We start from the raw sequence: 10,143 nt of genomic DNA on the forward strand, positions 1-10,143 counted from the left end.
CTGGAATGCTGAGGTTGCCAGTTCAAAACCCTGGTCTTGCCCAGTCAAGATATATATACGGTAGTTGATGCTTCCTGCTCATCCCCCTCTTCTCTCTCTCTCTCTCTCTCTCTCTCTCTCTCTGTCTTTCTGTCTACCCTCTCTCTTCTAAAAATGAATAAATAAAACCAAAAAATATGCTATATGCTTAAATAAAAATTTTATATAGTTTATGTTCGCAGACTATATGTTATGCAGATAAGCACATGAAAACTGGAAAATATATGATGAAATGAAGTTATGTAAGGACTGAGATTATGAATTCTTCTCCTTCTCTTTTTGAAATATCTTTTTAGTGATTTTTCTTTGGTGAGAAGTCCATATATTAAAATTAGAACTACAGAAAAGATGGGCATGACCCATGTACAAGAATGACACAAATTCCTAAAGTGTGTTCATATTTTGAATTGATTATTTTAGAAAATCACAGTGCCCTAGCTCATTGGTTCAATAGATAGAGCATCGGCCTGGTGTACAAATGTCCCTGGTTTAATTCCCAGTCAGAGCACAGAAGAGAAGCAACCATCTGCTTCTCTCCCCTCCCTCTTTCTCTTCCCCTCCTACAGCCAGTGGCTCGATTGGTTTGAGCTTCAGCCAGGATGCTGAGAACAGATTGGTTGGTCTGAACATATTAGCTTCAGGTGCTAAAAATAGCTCAATTGATTCCTGCATCAGCCCCAGACAAGGGTTGCCAGGTGGATCCCGGTCTGGGTGCAGGTGGGAGTCTGTCTCACCATGTCCCCTACTGTCTACTTTAAAAAAAATAGAATTCACAATTTTACAACCATCATAACAAAACTGATTCATGCCATAGTCATCAGGGATGCTGAAATTAACAGGTGAAAGTCTGAGGAATAACAGGATATTAACATAATTGCAGAGTATCTCTTCACAACATACTTGCTAATAACAAAGGGAAAAATGGTAAGTACAGTAATGAGACCTGACAGATGTCTAGAAGTTTAGTGAAGTGATCAAAGTTTACATCATGAGTAAAATGGGGCAAATAAATACCGTGTGCTTTTTGATATGATTTACTAGAAAACACAATATTACTCAATAATATTCTTGCTAAACAAAGCATAATCGATTTCTAATTGTCAGGGAGTATCAGGTAAGTGAAAATTGAGGAACATTTTCCAAAACACTGGGTCTGTACTCTTCAAAACATCATTGTCATAAAACAATGGTTCCAGATTAAGAAAAACTTTAGCGGATTAACAACACATGACACCGGATTTCTTTTTGCTGTAAAATAACATCCTTGGGCCTGACCAGGCAGTGGTGCAATGGATAGAGCATCAGACTAGGATGCAGAAATTTGAAACCGTGAGGTCATCAGCTTGAATGCGGGTTCATCCGGCTCGAGCATGGGCTCACTGGCTTGAGCACCGGGTCGCTGACTTGAGCCCAATGGTCGTTAGTTTGAGCCCAAGGTTGCTGGCTTGAGCAAGGAGTCACTCACTCTGTTGTAGCACTCCCCATCAAGGCACATGTGAGAAAGCAATCAGTGGACAACTAAGGAGACTAAGGAGCTGCAACAAAGAATTGATGCTTCTCATCTCTCTCCCTTTCCTATCTGTCTGGCCCTATCTGTCCTTCTCTCTGTCCTTCTGTCTCTGTCAAAAAATTTTAAAAAATGGAAGAGACCAAAATAAAGTCTGTAGATTAGAGCATGTTATTACATCAATGTTAACTACTCATTATGGTAATTGTACTGTGCTTAGATAGCAGACTATTCCCTCCATCTCCTCCTTTTTTTTAAGGAAATGCAAACTGAATCATTTAAGGGTAAGAAAATATTTCTTTTAACAATTTTTAGTATTTTTCATTTGCAATTACTTAAATCTTTGAACATCATTGCTATGTATGACAATTTTACACATTTTAATTTCAGCCTTTTAGGGTAAAGCTATATCAGTCACATCCGTGAAGTTCCTGGAAGCTATATCTTGTCATGGAAAGTAGCTTTGGTCAATTTATCACATCTGGACAAGATCTAGATTTGAAGGAGAGTGATGTGAAAGGGCAAACAAGGGGGTAGCACAGGAAAATCACACTTTAGAATCTTCAGAAGCCAAGGTGGCTCAGCCAACAAGCAGTGAGATTGACAGGTAAGTTTTGTTTTCTTCACCCATGTGATGACTGTTGTGTGCACATCACAAAAGCAGGCCCCCTGTGTGGTACAGAGAGCATCTTCCTTCCTTGGTACTCTTAGCCAAAATAAGTTGATATTATGGAAATAGGAGGTGTGCCAAAACACTTGCATTCTTAATTTTTTTAAGGAAGGAAACTCCTAGTCTTGATGTACTCAGAGTGCAAACTATGGTAAAGTTAGACACTTCCATGAATCAGAATAGCATTCCAGGCAGGCGGCTGGTTCACAACTGGTTTCTTGGACTGCAAGGATCCTAGCATCACTGGTGCTTAGTAGCAATGGCAATATGTTCAATGTGGAAGCTATCCATGAGAAATGTTTTAGTGTATCACTCTGGCCCTCACAGAAATTCAATGACAGGTTGTATATTTACAATATACCATTTTCTTACCTCAGATACAGAAGACTAGATTTCCCAGTCTCCATTGTGGTTTAGTTGTAGATATATGATTCATTTCTGACTAATGAAATGTGTGTGGAATTAATGGAGTGCCCTCACAAGCCTGGCACTTCAGAGTACCCAGAATAATTCTACAGCTCTCTTCATCTTCCTTGTGGTGGATCTAAAGGCCACATGCCCTAGAGGGCATAGCTGCAAGGTAAATGGGAGCCACTTAGACTCATGTGAGCAAAAACTTAGTTTTATTGCTTTTAGATATGGGGTCTGTTTATTGTGGTAGCTAGCATTGCTTACTCTTATAAAAAATACTTTTTTCTTGTCCAGTGCCTAAAATCTTGTTAAAAAAATTATTGAGTTTATTGAGCTGACATTGGTTAATAAAATTATATAGGTTTCAGATGTATAATTCTATAATATATCACCTGTATATTTTATTGTGTGTTCACCACCCCAAGTCAACTCTCTTTCCATCAACCACTTATTACTACTTTACTTGTTTCTACCTCTCCACACTCCCCTTATCCTCTGGTAATGAACATACTGTAGTCCTGTCTATCTGCATCATTTTTTTTCTTTTTTTGCTTAATCTCTTCACCTTTTTCACCCTGCCCCTCTGCCTCATCCCCTTTGACAGCCATCAGTCTATGCTCTACATCTATGTGTCTGTTTCTATTTTGCTTGTTTATTTGTTGATTAGATTCCATATATAAGTAAAATCATATAGTATTTGTCTTTCTCTGTCTTATTTTGCTTAGCATAGTACTCTCCAGGTTCATGCATGCTGTAGCAAAAGGAAAGATTTCCTTCCTTTTTACAGCAGAGTGGTATTTCATTGTATAAATGTACTACTTTTTATTTTTTTATTCACTCACCTAATTACAGGCACTTAAGCTGCTTCCAGATCTTGGCTATTGTAAATAATGTGCAGAGGAAATAGGGGTGCATATATTCGTTCAAATTAGTGTTTCAGGTTTCTTTGAATGTATTCTCATAAGAGGGATTTCTGGGTCATAAAGCATTTCCATTTTTAATTTTTGAGAAAACTCCATAGTGTTTCCCACAGAGACTGTACCAATTTACATTCCTGCCAACAGTGCATAAGGATTCCCTTTCTCCATTATATATGTCAGCACTTGTTGTTTATTGATTTATTGATGGTGGACAGTCTGACAGGTGTAAGGTAATATCTCATTGTGGCTTTAATTTGCATTTCTCTGATAATTAGTGACATTTAACATCTTTACATGTCTATTGGCCATCTGTATGTCTTCTTTGGAGAAGTGTATAATTGGATTTTTTTTTTGGTGTGGGGTTGTATAGGTTCTTTATAAATTTTGAACATTAACTTCTTAACAGATGTATCATTGACAAATATGTTCCCCCTTTCAGTGGGTTGTCTTTTCATCTTGTTGAGGTTCCTTCTCTGTACAAAAATGTTTTAGTAGTCCCCTTTGTTTATTTATTCTCTTTTTTTACTTTCCCAAACAGACATATCAGAAAAGTTATTGGTATGAGAAATGTCTGAGACTTTAGTGCCTATGTTTTCTTCTAGGATTTGTATGGTTTTGAGTCTTACATTTAAATCTTTACTCCATTTTGAGTGTAGTCTTGTGTATGGAGTAAGAAGATGGTCTAGTTTTATTTATTTTTTGCACATATCAGTAAAAATTTCCCAACACTATTTACTAAATAGACTATCTTTACCCCTTATATGTTTGTGCCTTCTTTGTCAAATTTCAATTAACCATAATAAAAGCATAGGTTTATTTCTGGACTCTCTATTCTGTTTCATTGATCTATATGTCTTTTTTGTTTGTTGGTTTGTTTCTGTGAATTTTTTTAGAAATCAAATTTAATAGAGTGAAATTGGACCACAAGAACACATAGGTTTCAGATAAACATTTCTATAGCATTTGAAATGTTCATTGAGTTTTATATCCATCATCCAAGGTCAGATAATTTTTCTTCATTGTACATTTGGCTCTCTTTACTCTCCTCCCTCTGTTAACCATTCCACTTTTCTCTATATCTATAAGTCTCTGTGTCTGTTCTTATGTCAGTACCATGCTGTTTTGGTTCTGTGGCCTTTTAGTATAGTCTGATATCAGATGGCATGATTTCTGCAACTATGTTCTTCTGTCTCAAGATTACTGGGTCTATTCAGAGTTTTTGGTGGTTTCATGTAAATTTTGGAATACCTGTTCTAGTTCTTAAAAATATGTTGTTGATATCTTATAGGAATTGTTTAGATTTTATAGATTACTTTGGGTCTTATATGGTCATTTTAATAATGTTAATTCTTCTATCTATGAACATGGCATATGCTTCCATTTATTTTATCTCCCTCAATCACTTTCTTCAGTATCTTATAGTTTTCTGAGTGCAGGTCTTTAACATCATTGTTTAAATTTATTTTTAAGCATTTATTTTTGATGCAGCTGTAAATGTGATTGGCTTGTTGATTTCCCTTTCTGATAGTTTATTATTGATGTATAAAAAGAAAACTGATTTCTGGATATTTATTTTTGTATCCTACTACTTCACTGACTTTATAAATTTTAGTAGTTTTTTGGTGGAATCCTTAGAGTTCTTTATATACAGTATCATGTCATCTGCAAATAATGACAGTTTTATTTTTTTTTCTTTCCATTTTAATGCCTTTTATTTCTTCTAGTCTGATTTCTGTGGCTAGAAATTCCAACACTATGCTGAATAAGAGTAGTGAAAGTGGAATCCCTGTCTTATTTCTGATCTTAAGTAAAATATGTTGCTTTTGCCCATTGAGTTTGATGTTGGCTGTGATTTTAACATATATGGCTTTTATAATATTGAGATATCTTTCCTCGGTTTTTACTTTGCTTAGAGTTTTTATCATAAATGGATGCTGGATTTTGTCAAACACTTTTGCTACATCTATTTTTATGATCACGTAATTTTTACTCTTCATTTAGTTATGTGATGTATCACAATTATTGATTTGTGGATATTATATCAATCTTGCATCCCCAGAATAAATCCCACTTAATCATAATATATGATCTTTTTAAGATATTGCTGGATCTGGTTTATTAATATTTTGTTGAGGATTTCTACATCTATGTTAATCAGGAATATTGGCCTATAATTTTATTTCTTTGTAGTATCTTTATCTTGTTTGGGAATTAGGATTATGCTGGCCTTGTAAAACGAGCAAGGATGTTTTTTCTTCTGCTCAATTTTTTTGGAATACTTCCAGGATTGGTGTTGGTTTTTCTTTCAATGTTGGATAATATTCACCTACAAAGCCATCCAGTCCAAGCCTTTTGTTTGTCAAAGTATTTTAATTACTACTTCAGTTTTATTAGTTGTAATCTATCTAATCAAATTCTCTGATTCTTCATGATTAAGTTTTGGGAGGTTGTATGTTTCCAGGAATTTATCTATTTCATACAGATTTTTCAATAAGTTGACATATAGTTGTTTATCATATTTCATTACAATCCTTTGCATTTTTTTAGTGTTGGTTGTTATTTCTCTCATTTCGGAGTTTATGCATTTGAATTCTCTCTCTGTTTTTCTTGATGGGGCTGTTTAAAGTTTTGTGTTCAGTAGTGGTCTATTCTACAAAATGTTTCTATGTGCACTTGAAAAGGATGTACATTCTCCTCTTCAAGGTGAAATGAACTGAATATATCAATTAAGTACAACTGATCTAGTGTGTCATTAAGGTCACCATTTCCTTATTACTTTTCTGTCTGAAAGATCTATTTATTGATTTATTTTATATATATAGGTGCTCCTGTTGGGTGTATAAATGTTTACAAGGGTTATATTCTGTTGTTGGATTGTTCTCTTTACCATTTATGTAGTGTCCTTCTTTGTCTCTTACTATAACTTTTGTTGCCAGTCCATTTTGTCAGATATAGGTATTGTTACTCTAGCTTTTTTAAAATTTATTTATTTATTTATTTATTTATTTATTTATTTATTTTCATGTAAGAGGAGGAGAGGTAGAGAGACAGTCTCCAGTATGCACCTTGACCAGGACCTACCCAACAACCCCCATCTGGGGCCAATGCTCTGCTTATCTTGAGCCATGCTTGCAACCGAACTATTTTTAGCTCCTTAGGCAGAGGCTTCTCAGAGCTTTCCTCAGTGCCTGGGGCTGATGTGCTTCAACCAGTCAAGCCATGGCTGTAGGAGGGGAAGAAAGAGAGAGGGAGAGAGAAGGAGGAGAAGGGGGTGAGGTGGAGAAGCAGATGGTCACTTCTCCTGTGTGCTCTGACTAGTAATCAACCTAGGACATCCACACGCTAGAATGAAACTTTACCACTGAGCCAACTGGCCAAGGCCTTTACCCCAGCTTTTTAAAATTTTCATTTGCATGAAATATCCTTTTCCATCCCTCAATTTTTAGACTGTGTGTATCTTCTGTTCCAAGGTGGGCCTCTTGTTTTCTTACCCATTCAGCTTTCCTATGTCATTTGATTGGGGCATTTAAGCCATTTACATTTAAAGTGATTACTGATAGGTATGTATTTATTGGCATTTTATATATTTTTAAATATATTCTGCTTCTACGTCTCCTTCCTCATCTCCTCTTCCTTCTTCTCCCCTTCCTTCTCCTTCTTCTTGGAAAACCCTTTAACATTTCTTGTGGTACTGGTGTGGTTGTAACAAACTGCTTTAGCTTTTTCTTGTGTGGACAGTTCTTTAATTCTTCTTTAATTTTAAGTAACAGCCTTGCTGTATAATGTAGTCTTGGTTATAGGTCCTTGCTTTTCATCACTTTAAATATTTCATGCCAGTCCCTTCTGGCCTGAAGTGAAATATTTCATGCCAGTCCTTTCTGGCCTGAAGTGTTTCTGTTTAAAAATCAGCTGACAGTCTTATGGGAGTTTCTTTGTAGGTAACTAACTGCTTTTCTCTTTGTCTTTTACATTTGCCATTTTAATTATGATGCTTATCAATGTTGGCCTTTTTGTGTTCACTTGTTTGGAATGCTCTGTGCTTCTGAGACTTGTGTTTTTTGTTTTTTGTTTTTCTTTACCAGGATAAGGAAACTTTTGGTTTATTATTTCTTCAAATGGGTTCTTGATACCTTGCTCTCCCTCTTCTTCTTCTGGTACTACTGTGATACAAATGTTGTTATGCTTCATGTGGCCCCAAAGCTCCCTTAAACTATCATTTTTTTTAAGTTTTTTTTTTGTTTTGTTACTCTGATTGGGTATTATTTTGTTTGTTTGTTTTAACATCATCTTGCAAATCTCTGATTCAGTTTTCAGCTACATCTAACCTCCTGTTTATTCCGTCCAGTGTGGTGGGGTTTTTTTTGTTGTTGTTTTTTGTTTTTGTTTTGTTTTCTGACAGAGACAGAGAGAGATAGAGAGAGAGACAAGTAGGGACAGGCAGACCAGAAGGGAGAGAGATGAGAAGCATCAGTTCTTCATTGTGGCACCTTAGTTGCTCATTGATTGCTTTCTTATATGTGCCTTGACTGGGGGGGGGGGCTACAGCAGACTGAGTGACCCCTTGCTTAAACTAGTGACCTTGAGCTTAAGCTGGTGAGCCTTGCTCAAATTAAATGAGACCTATGCTCAGGTAGGTGACCTTGGGGTTTCGAACACTCTATCCAGTGTGCCACCACCTGGTCAGGCCCTTCCAGTGTGTTCTTGATATCAGATATTATATTCTTCATTTATGACTGGTTCCTTTTTATGCTTTCTGTCCTTTTTTTATGGTTGTTCTTTGTTGAAATTCTCACTTTGTTACAATTTATGTTGTCTGTAATGTTCCTTAAGTTATCCTCATTTTTTTTAAATCCTTTTTTCATTTTGCTACTCTGATTGAATGTTTTTTGCTACCTTGTCTTTCAAGTCACTGATTCTGTTCTCTGCTTTATTTATACTAACATTTTCCCTTCTAGTATATTCTTTATTTCAGGTACTATATTTTTTATTTTTGACATTTTTATGGTTTTTATGTCATTTTCATATTGTTGTATTTCTCAATAAGTTTCTAAAGCATACTTTGTAACCATGTTTTTAAAGTCTTTATCTGATACATTGTTTGCCTCTATTTTGTTTAGCTCTTTCTCTGGAGTTTCCTCCTGATCTTTCATTTGGGGCATGTTTCATTGTCTCCTCATTGTGGCTGCCTGCTTGTGTTTTTGTGTGTGTGTATTAGTAGATCTACTATGTCTCACAGTTCAGGTAAGTTTGGCTCATTTATTAGGTCTCTTGTGCATCCAGTGTACAATCTTCTTTGATCACCTGAGCTGGGTGCTCCAGGAATATATCTTCTGTGGGCTATGTGAGCCTTCCTGTTTTAATTGAGTCTTGATTGCTATTGGTCTACTCATCTAATCATGTGTAGGTTTGACTCAGTCTGCCTGACTGTTAGTATCAACATCAAACACATTGTATAATCTACCATCTAGACACTAAGCGGAATTTGCCTCAACAGGTCTTGGTGCCAGCTGAGATCTCTCTTTAGATATACTGCTTGTGAATATAGTTGGATGATGCTCTGATGTTGTCAGAGGTTGGCCACAGAATGTCTTGGTTCTTGGGCCTCTTGAGGGGGACTTAGGTGCTAGTCAGGGTTAGACACTGCCTGTGACTGGCCCTGGGAAACTTGTTTTGAGCTACAAAGTGATCTACAGTTTTAGCTGCCACTGATGTTCCTGCATATGCACAGGAAGGGCCAAACTGCACAACAAGGCCAGATTTTACCAGCACCAGGCTCAGGGGAAGGTCAGCAATAGTCTCAAGGCCTCTGAGATCTGCCTCTGCCTTCCTCTACCTGTCAGCTGCCTGATAGGCTCAGTCACTGAAAAGTCCTCTGGCAGTACTCAAGTGGCATGAGGTAGGTTCTCACTGAGTCACCTGGTAAGGGTAAATTGTATTGACTAGACTGATGCAGGTTCAAACTCAGTGCCAATGCTGTGTCTCAGGCCACTCAGCAAATATCTCAGAGTATACCTGCAACTTGTTGAGTGCTCACAGACATCAGTGGTGGGGCAGGGTCTCAGAGAATCATCAGGGTGAGGCTAGCAGTTTTTATCAGCACCAAAACATAAATGGCCATATAAATGGAGGACTCTGCATTGATTGGGCATTAGAGAAAAAAAATAACTCCTGCTTTAGAGCCACACATCTTAGTCTATCCAAGATTATGTCAGGAGCTTGATCTCAGCACCATGGGGCCACTAGAAGTTGGGGGGAGAGGACTATTGGATCTCCTGTGCCTAGGAAGCGCCATACAGGCTTGAGAGAAGGTAGAAGGAGTGGCCCCTGTCTCAAAGCCATACTTCTTAGTATGTTCAAAAATGATACCTATCTCTTGACAGGGTGGGACCACCAGAAATCAAGAGGTGGGACAATCTGCAGCACAGAAGGTAGGGTAGGGCTAGAAAATTGCCCATGATGGGGAGTCACCAGCCAGTTTCTTGGCATTGTGGGGTGAATGGCCTTTGCCCCAAAGCCATATCACTTAGTCATTTACACCTTCTGAGTATGCCCAGACTTCTGCACCCCATCTGAGGAAGCTGAGCTCTGCAGACTAG

The 10,143-nt window shown here is 37.2% G+C and overlaps 1 non-coding gene across 1 annotated transcript; it reads left to right on the forward strand.

The window, feature by feature from the left end:
- The first annotated feature begins 335 nt into the window (after window positions 1–335).
- LOC136380224 (U6 spliceosomal RNA) lies at window positions 336–444 on the forward strand. Its single transcript, XR_010746900.1, has one exon. It is a non-coding gene; the product is annotated as a U6 spliceosomal RNA (small nuclear RNA).
- Window positions 445–10,143: the final 9,699 nt, after the last annotated feature.

The sequence above is a fragment of the Saccopteryx leptura genome, chromosome 8 (genome assembly GCF_036850995.1).
Source record: "Saccopteryx leptura isolate mSacLep1 chromosome 8, mSacLep1_pri_phased_curated, whole genome shotgun sequence".
NCBI classification, from domain to species: Eukaryota; Metazoa; Chordata; class Mammalia; order Chiroptera; family Emballonuridae; genus Saccopteryx; species Saccopteryx leptura.